At 43.1% G+C, this 19,552-nt stretch overlaps 1 protein-coding gene across 2 annotated transcripts in view; it reads right to left on the bottom strand.

Annotated features, from left to right (window-relative positions):
- The window catches only part of s1pr5b (sphingosine-1-phosphate receptor 5b), a 47,851-nt gene extending 30,286 nt beyond the window's left edge, over positions 1-17,565 (bottom strand). For both annotated transcript variants that reach the window (XM_061716488.1, XM_061716498.1), the window contains exons 1-2: positions 17,500-17,565; positions 16,056-16,197 (exon numbers count right to left, since the gene is read on the bottom strand). The gene's annotated coding sequence lies outside the window, so the exon portion shown is untranslated. The remainder of the gene's footprint in view (positions 1-16,055; positions 16,198-17,499) is intronic.
- Between the last annotated feature and the right edge of the window lie 1,987 nt (positions 17,566-19,552).

The following is a 19,552-nucleotide window of genomic DNA, read 5'->3' as shown; positions in this document are numbered from 1 at the left end:
TTCAATTGATGTTTTATCCATTTCCCTAAATATAAAATCTTGAACATTGAAGATTTCGCATATAAACTGTACATTTTGACCATTATTATGACCATATGCATGAATTGAGTATTTGAATGTTACAGCGCCTCCAGTGGTCATCAGAAAAAAAATCCAAGATGACAACACCCCTATTATTCCTCCTAGGGGTTCCTTCTAACAAAAAAATAAGGTTGCCAAACTTTACCCAGAAGCGTGAGCATAGTTATCAATCTTAGGGTTTGCCCCCTGACTACAAAGTTACCATACAAGTTCTTCTTTGAGAGATAAACTGATTCTGTGTCAGGCAATGAGGTTTAAGAAGCCCATCCTCTCATCTGTGCTTCGTTAACACTTGACTTCATATTGGTTTGCGGGGTTCTGATATCTGGGCTAAACTGCTCCCTAAGCAGTCAACTCAACGACAGACGTAAGTACTGAACAGACAGACGCTGGCGGTCACCACATCACAGCTCCAGCAGTAGGTAATCGGCGCCTGGGGATTGTATTTAATGACGCATTCATCGGGGTGGCTTATGTGCCTAACGAGGCTGATGTGGTTGACATCTGCTCGCAGAGCCCATCCAGTTGGATGAAGGACAAGCGTCGTGTAAACAAGAAGTGGGACAACAAAAACAGCAGCGCCGCCTGTGATATCTCTGATCTCTGAACAGCCTGGATCGCTGTAGCGCTGATTCCACTGGACCTCGTTGGGTGTGATGCCGGCAATCGATGTTTTGCTGTAAACACGCGGGGAAATAATACAGCTGTCTCCAGGCTCGTAATGTTGTTTTTCTATCAATAATAAATGATTGTCGGTAGTTATATTAGCAATTCAAAGGGATTTCAAGTGTCATGTCACATCTGTTGATATTTGAAGAAACCATCGATAAAATATGAGGAACTGCTCTGTCCGCCTGCTTTCATTCCAGCTTCCAGAGAAAACACGCCCCATCACGTGTGCAAACGTGTTGATTGGATCTCAGTGAAATTCAGTGTCACGGTGGCTCGACACGTTCATTCATTCTGACGCCAAACAGGCTGCAGGAAGCCACTGCGCATGCTCAGCAGGCTCATTCATATGCAAAAAAATACCATTTATGGCATGAAGTGGGCGTGTAGAGGGCGGGATATGAGGCGGATTCACCTGCGCAACCTTCCAGCTGGACTGTGATTTATAAAAGGAACATTACGTGCAAGTCTGCGTGCACGCAGTTTTATAGATCCGGATTTTTTTTTGCGCCCGGCATTTTCGGCTTTTGAGTGTACGTGCAATTTTAGTATGACTCCTACACAGTCCATTTTAAATGAGGCCCCAGGTTTCTAACAATGTACTCATGACATGTTGGATGGCGGATGGTGTTGAGAGATATTCACGCAATGTTCTCGGTTTTAAATGGCATAAAATCACTTACTCTACCTTTAGCTGTCGATATCACAGCAGGGACGAAGCAACGCCAGTCTTTTCTTTGTTTCCCACATCCATTTCGCTGTGTGTGGTTTTCTGTCTCCCCCTTGTATTTCAGGATCCGTATGTTGCCGGGGCAACCAATTATTTACCTGGTAATTACCTGGGAAAATCACTTACTAAGAGATGACTTCCCCAGGTGCTTACCGGGTAAAGGAAGAAAGAAAAACTAAAGCCAGTCAGACTAAAACAACGATCAAAAGATTTTTTTAAATTATATTCTATAAAACATTTTATTGTTTACATTTATTAACTGTTCTCTGATATAATAACCCTTTATCCTGTATCACAATATTTATTTAATATTGGCAATTAAAAATTGACTCGTCAGTGTACCGCTCATACTGTATACCATGTTGCAATGGGCCGCTTCAGTGGGAGGTCGGTCTCAGTTAGGGCTTTTTGAACAAACCGGTTCCAGTGGTAGTTTGGTTCTAGTGGCAGTTTTTAGCTTTCCGATTGCCGACTCGGTGCCAGGAAAACTGCTGCTGCGCTGGCCGCCAAACTTGGGCCAGATGCCAGAACCACTACGGCGGGGGGCCTGATTATGTAACCAACCAAAACAATGCAGAAACCATATTTAAACAACCTCTGTGATTTTAAAACATGCATCACAGGGAAATTCAGATTTGACAATGTCATCAAAAATACTTTCTGTGTGGAGTTTGCATGTTCTCCCCGTGCCTGTGCCTTCCTCCCACAGTCCAAAAACATGCATGTTAGGTTAATTGATGACTTTAAAAATTGCCCATAGGTGTGAGTGTGAGTATGCCTGGTTTTCCGTTTATATGTGGCCCTGAGATAGACTGGCGACCTGTCCAGGGGGGTGAACCCCTGCCTCTCGCCTGTAATGAGCTGGGATAGGCTCCAGCAGACCCCCGTGACCCTGCAAAGGATAAAATGGGTACAGAAAAAGGATGGATGGATCAAAAATATGTCTACTGTACAGCAAACGTGTGGCGCTGAAACCATTCACTTTCATCCTGAAATATAAAAGTCGTCAATATTGATGGTGGAAAGTTGCATGAAGTCAACTCCAAACAAAATTAAAATAGGGCCAGAATCAGCAGTCAGTGTTTCCATTGCAGTGTGTTTTTCTTTTTAAAAGCCTAACTCCTACTTCTCTTTCGTATCTACCGGCATCAAATGTTATTCAGTGGTAAAGCCCTGATGTAAAGCAGTAGTGTATAATGATGATTAAGTACTGTTTTAGCACAACTATATTATAGTAAAAGAGACGTGCAAATGCAAAAAAAATACGTTTCCATTTGCACTATCGACATGACTGTGAAACCCCTTTATGAAAGTATAAAAAGGATTTTGTGATATTTGGCAGATTTTTTTATTAGATGTGTTTCAGTTATAGGTCTTTCTTGCACATTAAAAGTCATGAACTCAATATTCATTTAGTTAAACGATTTAATTTTTGGTTTTGGCTAAAATACCTGCAGGACGGGCTATCTAATAGTTTAAGTCTAAATTTTTTCAAGTAAACTCACCATGTAAATAAGATTTTTGAGAAATTGACACTCAGCACTGATCTGAGCCTCCAGACAGAGTTAACTGTTAATTTTTGCTCCCATCAGACTTGCAACCCTGGTTTCCCCTGATGCCACACATGTGCTCCGCTGCTGCCAACGTTGCCACATCAGTGTGTCCGTCTGTCTGCATGCCAACCCTTACAGCCACCCGCCCCCGGTGACGCTCCATCTGCAGCTCTGCAGCATTCATCCTAACCCTTTGGAAGTGGTCAATAAACCTCCTTCAAAACACTCAACATCAAAAAGCTGTAAAACCAACGAGACATTAACAGAAGAAATGAGCAAAGATGTTGCTAAAGTATCTCGACGAATGACTTACGAGAACAGTCATTGCGAATAAAGCGTTTAATGATTTGGAGAAATGAATTAAAACGTGGAAGCGAGTTTTGACAGATTTTATCGTAGTTATTCACTCAGAAATCGGGCCTCCGGTGCTGTTTTGTCTGATTTGTTCCAGATGTAGCTGGAAAATCTATCGTCCCTTGTGGTCAGTGAAACCTCTCAACTGAAGCAGCTCCTCTTTTGCCAGATGCACCTGAAGACTTGAAGTTAGTAAAGACAAAGGTCGTTGTAGCGCAAAGCCTGCATCGCACATTACTTTTACTCCACCCGGTTTGAGGTTTCCACCGGACTGCATTCTGCTCGCTTCATTTTTTCTCATCACAGACAGTTTCCACATCTCCCACACATCTCTCCGTGGAGGTCTATCCATGATTAAAACCATTATGACCTTGCAGAATTTCAACTAATTTTACAACTGCCAGACGTTTATTTATGACACATTATAGTTGATGAAATTAAAAAAGTTTTTTCGCTCTCCTCCTCTCCTTTTGATAATAAAACACAGAAAGATTCTGTGTGCAGCTGAAGGCTTTAGCTTCCCAGAGAGGCTTCGTGTAAACTGACAGAGCTCACTTAGAGAGAAACTGATTCACATTGTTGGCATGCGCGATTCCCCGCATTAAATCCCTCAGAGTGATCCACCTCTTTTCCTGCGAACATAAACACATTTGGATAAAAAAAAAAAAAGGATCTTTGAGTACTGACACAAGTCATCAATAGCTATGACTAACATGAAACCAAGGAAATGGGGTGTAATGATGTCCCAAACCAAAGCAAACAGGAGTGACAACACAGTCATTCATATTACACCCTATCAGAGTGACACATCTTCACTTGGAAACTCATTTTAACTTGTGTGGAACAAGTTTATTTGTCCTGTTACACGGTTTATGTTGTTCCATGAAGATCATATTAATTATTAAACAAATTAAAAAAAGTCACCATGTTTTCAACTCAAACAAGAACTGAGCCAGAATTCAGAAGCAAAGTGCTCAAAGTTGTGTCCAAACAAAACACGCTCTGGGGGAAACTTGAACAAACTAGACCACAAAACATCCAAGAAAAATGTCCTTTGGCCATACGGCACAGCGCCTCGTTTGGAAAGAGAAAAAGACAAGTTAATACAGCAAAACACCTCTTCTGAAGTGCGGAGCATGGTGGTGGAGGGTTGGTGGTCTGGGCTTGGTAGCCACGGCACATGGGCGTCCTGCACTCATTGAGCCAACTATGGATTTGTCTGTATATTCAATTACTGTAAAACACCAAATAAAGGCCAGGGCGTTTATTTGCTTAAATCGCTCAAATCAACAAATCTTATTGTGAATCTTCGATCTAGCCTGCTAGCCCTAGCCGCAAACGGCTTCTCGTCAGTTATGACCTGATACAACTCTTTTCCCATCACTCATATAATCTTCCTCAACTCACGCTGGTGTCTGACACGCTTGTGAAGTATCCAAGCTAAGGCAAAAGAAAAGGTCAAAAAAAGGAGTGGATAAGAAGTGGCTACAAGCTCACCTCTTTCCCCCTCCTTTTCTTCCCTTTGTCTTTGATACACAAGCCGCTCAACTTCTTCACACGTGAGTGAGGTCACTCTAAAATTAAATAGATAGTCACACACTTTTCAATTCGTTTAATGTTATTTGTTTGTGTTTAGGTCGGCTATATTTGCATACGGTAGAATACAGTAGAATTTTTTGTTCACCAGAAAAACAACGTTTGACACAGCCTTTATTTGGGATGGGCGTTTAATATAAAAATATTTTGCTACACCCAACAGCAAATTGGGATTCATTATTTGAAGTTGTACGGTAGAGAGAAAAGAACTGGGCCTAAAATCGAGCCCTGAGGAACCCCGTTGCATAGAGCTGAGGAGTATCGGCCTGTATTTTCTCCCTGTCGTTGCTCAGCACGATGGCTTAACTGTGCCTTCGATTTCTTCCGGTCTCCCAGGATTTAATTTGATCTATCCATTTTCCACAGCTCACACAGGAAAAGTGAAAATGTGTCCACTTAACAGGAGAATGTTGTTTTGTTGATATCTGGTTGAGTTTAGATAGCCACATCCGTCAAGGTGAGCAAAAGAAAACAGCAGGTGTAGACCAGTCTTAGGCCCAAACAACCTCCGTCACCCGAGTCCTTTCCTGACCTTCTCTCTGGGTCACGTCTCTGGTTCTGGCTCATGTACCATCATGTCAGGTTAAGAGACTTTGGTTATGTCACCTGCTTTTATGATAATACGTCGATAATCACCAGAACTTTATCTCTTCGGTCACATTGTGTGAAAAGAAAACATATCCAGCCATTTGTTGACAACGACTGTATTGCAACTTTGATTAATTGTTTTAGTCGTCGCTGCTTTGGGACTCATCCTTCAAGGTGTCTCACTCGTGATCCTCGAACTCCACAGAGGGCAAAAGTCAAGGCTTTACGCTGTCATCAGAGATGCTGCGAGGCCAGCAAGCCCCTCACCTCTCCGTGTAAACACGCCGGCTTGTTCAGCCCTCCTCGTAGACAACTGGAGCCATTACGAGCCACCGCAGAAACCCAAGGCTCTCTGCTTATTAAAGAGTGGCTTCAACCACAGTCGGTTTCCTAAGCCCCTCTACCCCTTCCCCCTCCAGCCCGCCCTCCCTTTCTCCTCCGATCTCATTCTTTGTGGGTTTCTAGTTGGCGAGCGCGAGGCGTCACGAAGGCCAACTCTTACTCTCGCCATCTCTCAGTTTTTCCCCTTTCTTAATGCTCCCTGTCTTCTCTCTCTTGCTTTCCTTCCTTCCTTCCTCCCTTCACTCCCTTCTCGCCGGACCGGGCGTTGATGGGAGTTGGAGGTCTCGCCAAGGCTCATGTCAGGGGGAAACAATGAGGTGTGGGTTTGAGATGAAAAACACGAGAAGCCGAATACGTATGGACTCAAGCGAGCATGTGCCACGGCAACGGCGCGAGCGTAAGCCAGCCAGAGTGCGGTCTGTAGGTGCGGCCCGGGAGGATTTCTACCCACGGAGCCATTTACCTCACACAGTCAGAACCTGCTGAACTCCACACACTCGCGGGGAAGTTCATCCAGATGCTTCCCAGAACAATTAAACAGCCATATTGAATGTCTCCATCCTTAGTTTTTTTTCTTTCCCTCTCCCGTCTTGTCTTTTTCCAGGAGTATTTGACTTTGGTAGGAGATAAATAACCACGACTATAGAAGCAGCGATGGTGCTGAGGGTGATTTTTACGACTGGTTTGCGGGTGTGGGAGGAGAGACGGACCCTGTAGATGTCTATAAAGAAGGTTCAAGCGCGCCTTTGTTGTTAGCAGTGACAGATGACGATATCTGTTTTACAGAGACCTAAAAAATGCATGTGGGGGAGATGGTTAAAGTGCCACGCTCCATTTATCGAGAAAAACCTGACGGGACGCAGAAAGAGAAGTGATATAAGAGGGGTTTTCAACGTTATGTGTTTATGTCCTGCTCCTTACATGGTGCCTTTCACGCCACAAAGGAGCATAAAACACTCTGGCGGACGTGGGAGCTGGGATGAGAGGGAGAGTGATCGCTGGTGCGGAGGGAGTCGCACAGGCAGGAAGGAGTGCAGTAACTGGCATATCCTCCCAGTCTGTGGTTTCGTATGAATCATTGAGCGTTTACATAAGAACTCTACCTCTCATCGTGGATCTCTTTGTTGCAAGCTGCACAATCAAACACGAGGGAACATATATATAAAAGGACATTTGAGGGTCTTCATCCTCACAGTGGGTCTTCATCAAACTCCTCACTCTCAGGTGGAGGGAACTGCTGACCGCATCAAAGGAACTGGACAAATCCTCCAGCGACTGCCTACGAAACCCTGATTACTCCAAAAATATGATACTAGCAACAGTTACCTCACTTTCTTTCTAATCAAATCTGTGTTTTTGTTCTCATTTCTGAAACATTTGCTGCCAGAGCTGAAACAAGGACGGCCGGGGCGGCGACCCGAGCTCCACCGAGACCCGTCGGCCTGGGACCCTCCCACGGCTGCTCCAGCTGCTGCCAGATGTGGAGGCTAACGAGCCAGAGGCAGCCGGGCTCGTCAGAGCTTCAACCCCGGACCCTTCCAGCCCCAACAGAGCTGGTCGCCATCGTCTTTTAGGACAGTTAAAGGAGCATGAGGCTCCTTTTAAGAAATGAGACTCTCTAGCGCCACCCTTCACCACGACGGCCGTCGGGGGTACTGCAGCCAACAGTGAAGCCGGCAAGGGAGAACGGGGAGAACGCGCATGCAGCGTCATGTGACGTCACATCCGCAGGACAGCGCGGGAAATTCGGCCCCACAATTGCAGCACATTTTGCAGCACACAGCCTGTTCAAGGCAACGGAGAGATACGCTAAAGGGCTCATTCTTTTTGGTTTGGAACGCTTCATCTGACATTATTACGAGAAAACTTAAAACGTATACGAATTTTTTTCATAAATCCTGCCTCATGCTCCTTTAACCGTACTTCAAACCCCAGCTGTCACTCCTAAAACCACGCCCCTAGTCATGCATAATTTAATGGGCTTTTATATTACTTGACGGCTTACATAAGAGTGGTCATGGGTGTGAAAGCTTTGAGGGGTTTTTTGGGGGGGGAGGGTGTGAATGCTTGCACCAGACTGTAATTATGTTCATTGTTGGCTGTTAATCATCGAAAAATGGAGACTGACTTGCTGTTGGAGCCAGTCCTCGGTGGACACCGGATAAATGGTCATTTTCCTTCCTTCAACACTGGTGGCAGCTCTTAAAACCAAATGTTAAAGAAAAAAAGGACTAACTATTTTGTTAACTCCTTAAAAATCTCTATTAAAATGGAATAAACAAAGAAGCGTCTGTCTGATTCTCTGCATCACGCATCTCGTGGCTTTGATGGACAGCCCGCCACCCATGTGGACCGCCGACGCTTGACATTTACACAGGAAAAGGTCTGGAGGGGAAACCTTAAGGCGACAAGGGTCTAACGATCAGGAAACTGACAACATGCTGTTGAACTAAAGCTTCTGTGAAACTTTATGACCCAAACATAGAAAGGCTGAATTCATCAGTTAATGGTCCTTTTTTTAAAAAATAAAAAAAGTAATCCCACGTTTCTGAAACATCTAGCTTGATAAAGAGGAACATCAAATCTCCTTGTAACAGAAGTTAAACCAGCGTCGTATTATATAACGTACATTTATCATCATAAAACCTTATCTGTTGTCCCATCAGAGTAACAAGAACAAGAAACCTGAGACTGAAGGGAAAGATTGTTACGGGGTTGCGTCAAGACATGTCATGTTAGATAAACGCTGACTGAAAGAATAAACAAATAAATGAGCAGAGAAATTATATGCAGACGATGAAGAGTAAAACGACAGAAACTGTATCTCTGAAGTCGAGGAAATTCCTCCAGTAAATTCTTTCCACGCAGGGAATTTCCACACGCTGGTGGGACCCTGTGGGCCTCGTCTAAACTGTATATCTTTTGTGTTAGTAGACCTCGATGTTCTGTCATCTATTCAGACCAGACTACGAAAAAACATAACCATCTCCTCTGTGGCAATGTTAATTAAAAAACAGCTCACTGAATTAACATTGCCAAATAATGACTGTGAAACCACGTCCTTGGCAGACTCGGCGATCGAGGCTTCACTTCCAGTAAAAACACATCATCTGTCCTCGCCGTTCTTCACGAACTCTCATCATCTTGTGTTTACATGCATTGTTTATTAGAGGGAATCGTTTATCTTGCTCTGTGTCACTGCCTTGAACGGTCATCCTGGCACGTGCATCTGCGCAGGTTTATTTTAGTCCTGGTGAAGTACTATGACCAGGTGTTGCCTTCTTTTTTTTAAGGGTGGGGGGGAAAAGATGAGGTAAGGGAATCTGGATAAGTATAGGACGTAGCAGTGTGTGTGAGTTCTTGTTTTTGTGACTTTATTAAGGCCTTCTGCAGTGAATTAACCTGCCTTCGGGGGGGCAATCGGGAGTCGGTTAGTGTGAAGGGCTCTGACGGTGAGTTTGCTTTGTAATTTCTATGTCTGGATTCGGTTGTTTATTTGTATGTTTACCGCCTAAAGAGTGAGTGTTCATGTCTAGGAATGCGTGTGACTAAACCTGCATGTCACTCACGGACACACCTGTGCACACCTCGTCTGGGGCGCTGTTTTACACATCTGAGAAAGTTTCACGATCTGAAAGCGTGCACGACTAGACACCTGAATATTTTTTCAACCAATTACTAAATACTAGAGACAGACATAACCATTACACCAGAAATGCCAGCTGTGGATACCTGATACCTCCAACCAGTAGCGGAACATGTCAGAACCGGGCCGGGGGGCGGGGCATATGACCGGGCCCTTTGCAGCCTGGAGCCAGTTCAATAGCACTAACATCATCTCCCGCTCGTCCGGACCACTTCACTTTTGGAGGCTCATCCCTTTTCAAGGTGCTTTTAGTTTCATTCTGACACCATCTTACGTTACCCTAAGCTTAAAGGTACGGTTCCTGATTTTGGAGCGCTAGCAAGATTTGAAAGTGGCACCTCCTCTAAGCCCCACCCCCTCCTCCCCCTCCCGTCAGCGCTCCGTCCAAAGCCACGCCCCCACAAACTTTGGGGAACGCGCATTTGCAGGAGTCGAGTTTTCCAGGACATTTTGGACAGCACATTTTCAACAAAACTACCCCATGTCTCATTCACCTGTAAGCGAGGCCGGTTTTAGGTGGGGGGCAGGGGTGGGCTGTGCCCACCCAAACGTGCATCCTGCCCACCCAATCAAAGTTATGGGGATCCTTTATTTTTTTATAATTTTATTTTTTTATAAATATAAAAAAATATCACAGAATATCTGTACCGTTTTTTATTGGGTGGGCACTGCGCATCATTTTTAGACACAACAATGAACGCATACCGCAGGGCTTAAAATGAAGGCATCTTGGTTCTTTCCTCCCTGCCAAGCCTCTGGTCCTCTGACCAATCCGTTTCATTTGGAGCGCAAATAACAGATTGGTCAGAGTTTTTACAGGATTTAAGCTTTCAGAGAGGTCGGATTTTTTTCTTTCCTTTTTCTGACCACATTATTCACTGGCTACTGTCAGGATGGAAGGAGCATTTCACCCAGTATAACAATAAATGTTTTTGAATACGATCACAGATTATAGTCTACCTTTAACTATCTTAAAATAACGAGATAGAGAGAGTGACTTGCTGTTAACTGTTTACTTCTACGTCCTTAGCAACAGTAACCAATGACAACACAAATTCAACGCATTTGTAGGAGCTCAGCACCACTGATAGCCACCAGATCACTCTGAAATCCCCATCTGACATCCACTTCAACTAATGACAGTAGTGTAGTAAAATTGGCACGGCGGCCCATAAATTCACATACAAGTTCAAATTCAATTTGAAGTATTGTGGCCTACTCACCACTACTTGAAGGTACTCGGCGAGCCTTGCACTCCGCAAACTCACCCGGGGACCCGGGGATGAAACGCTGTTAACGTCAGGTTCATCTCCCACAGGAGGAGGATTAAGGTGAACAAAATATGCGTCTAGCTTGGACAATTTGGCTTTTTCTTGCTCCCTTTTTCCTTTTTCTTTGCGTTTTATCGCTCCACTTTTGTGTTTATAACTCCCGCTCATGTTTAGGCTGTAGGATTACTGCGCTCTGTTGACAAGTGATCGATGATGACGTATGAAGTTGATAGACGGCTGTTGATGACGAACGATTTTACCCAAAATACATTTAGAGAGTCACTTGCAATTATTGTTTTAATGTTAACAGCGAGTGTGAAAATCCCAGCACAACATATTATACAATGCTTTATATCTAAAATGAACCAAGTGGTGCCACAAAAAAAAAAAAAACATCTTGCGGGGCGGCGGGGCCCCCCCCAGTCCCCCCTGAAGCCCCGCCCATGCCTCCAACTCCGAGAACTATCTACTCACACACTCAGTTATCTATCATTCAATAATGTCCTGGAACACTTTACCTCCTCACATATCTCGCTCACAAATGAAATTAACTTTTAAAAAACGACTTAAGGCTCACCTAATGCTGCAAACCATATGACTGGGAATTTACTATTGATATTGAAATTAGTAGAATTATTATAATGATAGGAGTGACTGAAAATATATTACTAATGTATGTTATTATTAGTGCTATTATAGTGTATTAGTATAATTATAGTGTTATTAATATATTAGGATATTATGCATATATAACTGATGTAATATTTGATGTACTTTATGGACCCAAGGAAGATTAGTGGTCGCGTGGTTGCATGCGTTTCCCGTGCACGTGCAGGCCCACGTCACGTATTTGACTTGACAGCAAGCATTTCTGCAGAGCGTTGTCTGCAGGAAACCTGCAGGTCGTAACTCACGGCCCGGCCGGCTGCCCTCTCTTCCGTTCAACTGCCATCTGCCAAGCCTTTATCATCACCTCCCTGCTATGGTGTCAGCGTGTGTGTGTGCGTGTGCGCAAGTTCTGGTGAAATGTGGCAACTGATAGGAGATAAAGTAAAACAACCAACCGCTCTCATAGCAAGGCTGTAAATGCAGACATGTCACTTTGCATAATGAATAAATCTTGCACAGACACAGCTCTCAGTTTTGATGTCCAACATAATGCTGAACATTAAAAGCTTGACAAATTCATAAAAAGTACAAAGATGCACTTGAACTTTGGCTTAAACCTCGGGCAATATTCTTCTTTCTTTCTGTCTTTTATTCTGGACAACTCTGATCTCAAATAAAATTGACATAGGAGTTTGGTGCAAGTTGGGACTAGATGGCCTTTCTTGGGTTTGATTCTTCCGCTGTGAACTCTCCGCTTCATCAACCTCATAAATCTGTCCTGTCATAATCCTCCTGCAGCCTGCTGCATAAACCCCCGAGACGTGAGGAGAATGGAGGCTTTGTTTCAGTTTGCTCGGGCCTCGCTTTAATCCTAAATCATCACAGCTCTCTTCCAACTTGGAGAGGACTCGATATTCTCACATGTTTTCGGTCTTGTTTGAGATTCAAAGTCAACACTTGAGAGAGTGACCTTAATTAAACCTGAAGTGCAGAAGAGGGAAAAAACATCCAGTCAGTACCGATTTTACTTTCAGATTGCAAAGTTTGGACCTTTCTCCAGATCTTCGGATGACTTCACTTTTCATTTCGCAGGGGACATCAGGCTTGTTAGCACAGTATTTGAACCAACATCAACATACGCGTTAAAATGTCAAATGGTTAGTATCAATGTCATCTGATGGAATGATTTTTACAGCTTTCACGCTCTCCAGTCATTCCTCTCATCAAAATCAAGCCAAAGAAACTTTGGACTCCCATCATGTCTCTCAAAACAACGACATATCACTTTACAGTTTTTACACTTTTGCACCATTGACGTTGTACCCCAAAAAAACAAGATTCAGGACAAAATTGAAATTGTTTCTGTGAAAGGAATCAGTTTATGGAAGAATCTGAACAAAGAAACCAAATCAAACATGCATTCAAAACAGGAATTAAAGCCAGTATGTTCAGGAAATATAATGAAATATGTTAGTTACGTTTGATTGACATGAAAGGTATGAACATTGTTTGATGTTGTTTGAATGGTATTAACTGAATTGTAACTTGGGAACTAAAAAGGAACATGACTGTTTGTGTTTGCCGGCAGCTATTTTACTTTATTTGTTTATTTTGTTGTTTTTTAATGTACGTTCTTTGTAAATTGATTTCTTTGGGGTAAAGGGGCAGATTAAATTAGATTATTCTTCTTACTGCTCCCTTTCATTCAGAATTTAGGAACATTTGTGTTTATTTCAATGAATGAAATAAAGAATAAATGAAATTAAATACTACAATTACACCCTGATGTCGGTGTCTGGTTCAGCGCGTTCACACTGGATGAGACAAATTTGTGTTTTACCATCATTTACAGACACTGATCCCTGAAAGTGATTTTGGGGCCTTTTATTAAACTATTATCTTTTATTTTGACATAAACTTTTGAGTTGGAAACATCTGATGAGACACCCTGCAGTTAAATTTCAGTGACAGTTGCCATAGTAACAGTAAACCTAAACAGTAGACGTGACCTGAGCTTTAGGTGACGCCTTTTCTGCCGTCGGTGAAGTTTGAGCTTGATAAATCTCTTTTCCCAACAACTGTCACAACTATAAATCTCCGTGGGAAGCTTAACATTGATTACTATCTTTACGCTTACCCTCTAAAAAATATCAAATAATTACTCTTTATGAGGTGGAATCGAGGACAACGGCCATATTTATGTCATGACAGAAGCAGAAGAGGCAACAAGAGAACTTTTAAAACTTTTTTTAATCACTGAATTCCCGAAAGGTGCATTCGCATGGGAGTAAAATTACAACATGACCTGGCTGTTGGCTGAAATAAGGGAGGTAGAAATTTGCGGTGAATTTTTTAAAATACAAATCACAGTCATGGTGCATTTGCACTGAATTAAAACCACAGAGGTTCCTTGTAATTTCAGTTTGCAGAATTAGACTCACAAAAGGGACGACGCTCCACCTTCCTGGTTAAAGCCTTTTCGGGGAAAAGGATAAGTTGCAGTACCTCGACTGGCAGCCAGGGGCTTCAAAAGTGAGTCAATCTCCACTGAGCCCCTCGTCAAAATGTCCAACTTTGCAGCGGAAATTGATATACAGTAATCCCTCGCTATAACGCGGTTCACCTTTCACGTCTCGCTGCTTCACGGATTTGCATTGTGTTCTGCATTCTGATCGGCTAAACAGTCTCCCCGCTTCTTCACTTCCTGTCAATAACGTTACGGTTTAATATGCACTGTACATATACATGTACATAAAACAGCTTGCCAAATTTAAGTTTGCAAATTTTCTCCCGGGCCCAAAAGGAAGAGGAAGTGGAGTCAGGATGCAGCAGCATCAGAAGAGCAGTGAAATACGTGCAAGTCTCAATTTGTCATACTGTACTTATTGTATTTTTTAAAATCCAATTACTCGGGTCGCGGTGGGGCGGTGCTGATCCCCGCAATTTGAAGCCTTGTATAATAAGTATAACTACTTCAAGGATTTCACCTATCACGGGTTCTTTTTGGAACGTAACCCCCGCGAAAAACGAGGGATTACTGTATCTAGCGTTGGTTTTGGTCTCCACAGCTAGATTTCACACAGTACATTGCACTGAGAGGCCTCCGTGTCTCTTCTAGCTGAAGCTTAGATCAGGCAGCTGGTGCTAACAGAGCGTTGTTCAGCGTTGGTCAAGGCCAGCAGTCATATCGGATTTTCGCCACCGTAACACCGTCTGAAACAAACATTTGTTGGCAGCTCCTCCAGCATGGACTGGATAAAGGAGCTGGGAGCCGTGGCAGACCACCTCAGGTAAGCAGAAGCCCTCCGAGACCTGAAGTCACACTGGCAGGCTTTCCCTACTACAATATGTCTAACCCTGGCCAATCCTCGAGAGCCCCAATCCAGCAAGGGTGTAGGTTTGGTCTCAACATTGGTAGGGACGATATAACAGCATAACCTGCATGTTCACTTTTTGCTGGGGACAGGACATTAATAAGACCAAACAGATTGGGTGAACGGGGGTCAGGGCTACATTTGTCACGAATATGAACCTAATTAATTGATAGGCTAAATGATCAATGCAAAATAAATCTGTTAAAAAAAAAGTTAAAATTGTTATTTTCATGGGAGAAAGTCATCAGCCAATCAAACGTGCGTTTGAGGAAAAAAAATGGACCGGCAAATTCAGCAAGTGAAAAGGGGTAAATGTAAGTCTGAACATAATGAAAATAATTCACTTAATAATGGTAGGGTCAATTCTATCCTTACAACATTTGGGAAGACAATCTAAATTACCTTTATATCTGAACTCATTATATAATGCAAATAAGGTTGCTTAAAAGTTGGTGGAGACAATTTGAGCCCCCTGAAAAGTTGGTAGTGTTATGTCCCTACCGTCCCTATGCAAACCTACGCCCTTGCTATCCAGCGTGTTTTAGATGTTTCCCTGATGATGACCATTAATTTGAATCTGGGTTTCCGGTGGAGCTCTGCTAGTCCTCGTTTCAGCTCTGGCAGCACTCATTTCTGATGCTATTTTGGTTGTGACAAATGAGGCTCTCTGAACAGATTTGATAAGATTGAATGTAAAGTAAAAAAAAAAGACCATCACAGCTTAACATTGGCAACATGTTGCCGTGCAGTACGAAGGAAAGGGGGCTGCAGGTTAAGTACATGGACTGTTGTGAATGAGGTGGTTGGTCTGACCCAGATGTAGGAGAGCAGGAGGCAGGAGTTCCCAAAAACGTGTTTATTTTAACAAAACCAAAGCACTGCTGAGCAGGATACCAAAAACCAGAACGTGAACGTGAATCAAAAACTACGAAAAACCTGACGTGGAAACACAGAGGGAGGAAACAGTACGGACCAGCAGGGAGCAAGGGAAAGACAAGACCAGATATACACGAGGGTTAACGAGACACAGGTGCAGACGATCAGGGCTGATGGGAAACAGGAAAGTCAAACTAGAACTGAAACACAAAGACACGGGCTTCAAAATAAAACAGGAAACTACCAAAACCATAACATGGACGATGGACCAAGTGATCATCTAATGGACAACTTTTACGGTTTCATCAAGAACAAGGAACAAGAACAACGAAGCAAGCCAGCTACAGATAAGAAGACATTACTTACCAATCCAGCAAGAGGAACGGGAGTTCAGCAACGGTTTTGTATCCCGTTTCTCCTCATAGCTCTCGCCAAACAGTGAAATCCAGTCCAAGACCGTCTTGTCTGCGCTTCCTTGGACCTGATCCTCTTGGTTCCTCCTGCACCTCTGTTGTAGTGAGCATACGAGGAACATTGAGCTGGTTATCATCGAGCTAACAGCTATGCGTTACCACGATGGTCACATGGTGCAGTTCCAGGTAATGCAGCGCTGCTTTAACCTGCGCAGCTGAAGTCAAGACTACCTGGCTGCAGAATATGTATGGAGTGGAGCTGAGCCAGAACCATGTGACCTCCAGAGGGGTTAGGCTTTGGGGTTCGATGTCCGGGAAAGGTGCTTCGTTGGCAGGAAGTCACATGGACCGCCCCCCTCTACACAGTCTGCAGCCAGGTCCCTCTCACTAAAGTGGAGACCCTCCGTGCAAAACTTCCTTTGCATTTCTTTAACTTTAAATCTCCTAAAAGAAAGTGACTTAAAGCCAAACATGACCTGCATTTATCCTCACACGTTCAGCAATCTGACAAGAACCAGTTTATTGTTTCGTTCAGCTTAATCAGTCCATCGAACCACATCAAGAGCAAACATTGTGAAGTTAAGTTAAACCTTGATTGGCAGCTTTATTCTCACAATATTTGCAATAACGTGATCACAGGAGGATCCATCTCGCAAGGCAAAACACACAAGTTCAGATCAATATTAGTTTAGATCAGATCAGATCAGATCAGATCAGATGGAACTGGATCAATCCCTTGGGGAGATTCAGATGTTAAGATGCGTCATGTCTGTCAGATAAAGATACCGTACTGCTAGAAGTCTCCTTGTTAGATGTTAATAGACACATATGCATCTAATCTTCTACTGGAGTCTATAAATAAACTCTGTAAAAGTCCAGATCTGGTTTTGCACTCATTTCATTACCTTTGGATTCCTTATTTTTTAAAGTGATTATCCGAATCCAGTCGAGATGTATGCATTGAATGTCCAAACTGCAACTACATAAACCGCAGACTTGAAACAGAGTTTGTTGTTGCAATAAGCTGAAGTCCTTCAATACATTTCAATAAAAGTTTTTAATTCTGAGTTTGAACATCACCATGTGACCCTAAAGATCAGAGTCTCGTTGTGTGTTTTTATAGTGACGCAATCGGACTTTAAACCAGCCACTTGGGGATGTGGTTAGCTCCCTAGTTTGTACAGAAACACATTCAAAAGTCACATCAGGGGTTAAAGTTTATCATCCCTGCTCAATGACAGAGACTAAATCTTAGATATATCTCAGACAAAACAGCACCGGAGCAGGAGACAACATCCCAAACGTATGCAAAACATGTGCACAGACACACTAAGGCCGTGTAGTATCTCTCTATATATATATGCATATATCACACTGCATCATTTATATTTGCTTACCTTGATTCCTGCTATGAAAAGTGTCTGCTGCCAGACAGAGGGTGTCCCGTCTGCCGGGGGCTCGGGTCTCAGCGTTCTGCTATCGCTGCTGATAACATTGTTTAGGCTGGCTGTTCTGCTGACACGTCTGTCTGATTCAGGACTGAAAAACAGTTGTTCTTGTGTTTTGTTTCGGTCGTGGGGTAAAGTGAGGGATGGGGGATCACGGGGGCTGAAAAAAGAGACACAAGAGGGGGACGCATCCCGGGACGAGCAGGAATGATGGTTCGAATCTTGATGTGTTGAAGATAAAAGAGTGATTTTTTCTATTCTGTTCTTTTTTGCATCGTAGAGGAAATAAGATGATAAAACTTTGGGGGGAAAAAGGTATATAAAGAAAGTGGATAACAGGTATTTGAGAAGAGTGTTAGCACGGGTGTGAATTTCTTAACAAAATCCTTTGTCTGTCTGTCTTTTTGAGAGTTTGGCCAGAACATGTTCCTCAAAAGTGTTCAAGAACAAAACTGCCTATTCAGGTAGGCGTAGTTATAAGGCTCTCTTTAAATTCATCCGGCCTGAACACGGTAGGACCCCAAGGATTAGGAAATAGTACTTAAAGTCCTGCAGGTCGGGCCGAGCGGCTGCACCGCTGTGCCCACTTTCCTTTTTAAGTAATTTACATTTACATCCAAGTGTGAAATCACCCAACTGTGACATTTTCTGCAAGCTACTCGATCATTTTGAAATGTGTTGTTAAAATGAAGGGAATTTATAGCTGCAATGAAAATAGTTCTGCGGAGACGGAAACATTTTTTTCAGTTCCCCGGAGAGACGTCTTACTGGACCAGACACTGGACCAGGGACTGGACCAGCCATAATTCAGCAGGGGGCCGACTACGTGTATGTTCACACATGTATGTCACACACGTTAGTCTTTCTAGCTCATGCAAATATATTTATGCAAACACACCAGCTCAGGATGGTCTATATGCCTGAAGAACAACACCTGGACTCACGTCACATCCTCACCAGCCCGTCCATCACTGTCCATCACTCAGCTGCCATGACAACAGAAGAGGACATTGAAATGTGATATATTGCGTTCACACATTATATTTCTTGCAGATTTTGTATGAAATATAGGTACGAAACTCTGACTTCTGCTTTGTCCTCCTCGTTTAGTGTGATGTGAAGTTAGGGTGTGAAGTTGCAAAGAAAAGCAAATAAATTACTTTTTCAAGTGGAGTGGAGGAGTCTTACACCTACAAATATCCAATTACAGACTTTGTTCACAGTGAACAAAGTGAACATTTCACTTAACTAATCTAGTTAAGTGAAAAGTTCTACATCTTTAAGATATGATTAAATTATAATTTTCCTGTATACCCAGTATTAAGAATAATTCAGACAAATTCCAAGGTAACAAGAATATTCATTTATGCAGGATATTATTTAAAAAAAGAAAACACAGGAATCCCAAATAAAAGCCCTTGTGGTCCCCGCTGGCTGTTTGGTCTCTGCAGGATTGTTTCCGCTTGAATAAAGGTTGCGATGGACGTTCTTAGATGCTCTGTTATCCCTTTTTGCGGACCAGTCAAAATCTTGCCAGAGCATGAAAACGGGTCAGAAGGGGCTCTATGTTTGATTTTTGTTTTTTTTTTCTTCTTAATCCAGATAGATGATGGATGAATAAAACCAAAGCTTTCAGTTTTTTTCTCTTTTCAGGGGTCCTCACAGTGGATTCATGTGTTAACCCCTTAATGCCTGAAGTCTGCTCTTCGTGACAACCTTTTTCAGGCTTTTTTACTGGCTTGTGACCTCTTACTGGACAGATCTTCTTCAGCATCGAGTTCAGTGTCCCTCCGAGGACACGTGATAGAGCCGGAGGTCAAAGTTCAGCATTTTCAGCCGGAGACACCCAGACACGCTACCATTGTGAAAGAATTGTGCTAATATCCATCGTTGCAGGACCAGATCGGCTGTCCTGACCCGAGCCTGGAACCCTACGACTCGGTCTTCTGACAAGCAGATTAAAACCTAACTTCAGATTGCGGTGGAGCTGCGGTGACAGAAG

This window comes from Cololabis saira, chromosome 1 (genome assembly GCF_033807715.1).
Source record: "Cololabis saira isolate AMF1-May2022 chromosome 1, fColSai1.1, whole genome shotgun sequence".
In the NCBI taxonomy this organism is placed as follows: domain Eukaryota; kingdom Metazoa; phylum Chordata; class Actinopteri; order Beloniformes; family Belonidae; genus Cololabis; species Cololabis saira.
This window is presented reverse-complemented; position numbering and strand designations above follow the sequence as displayed.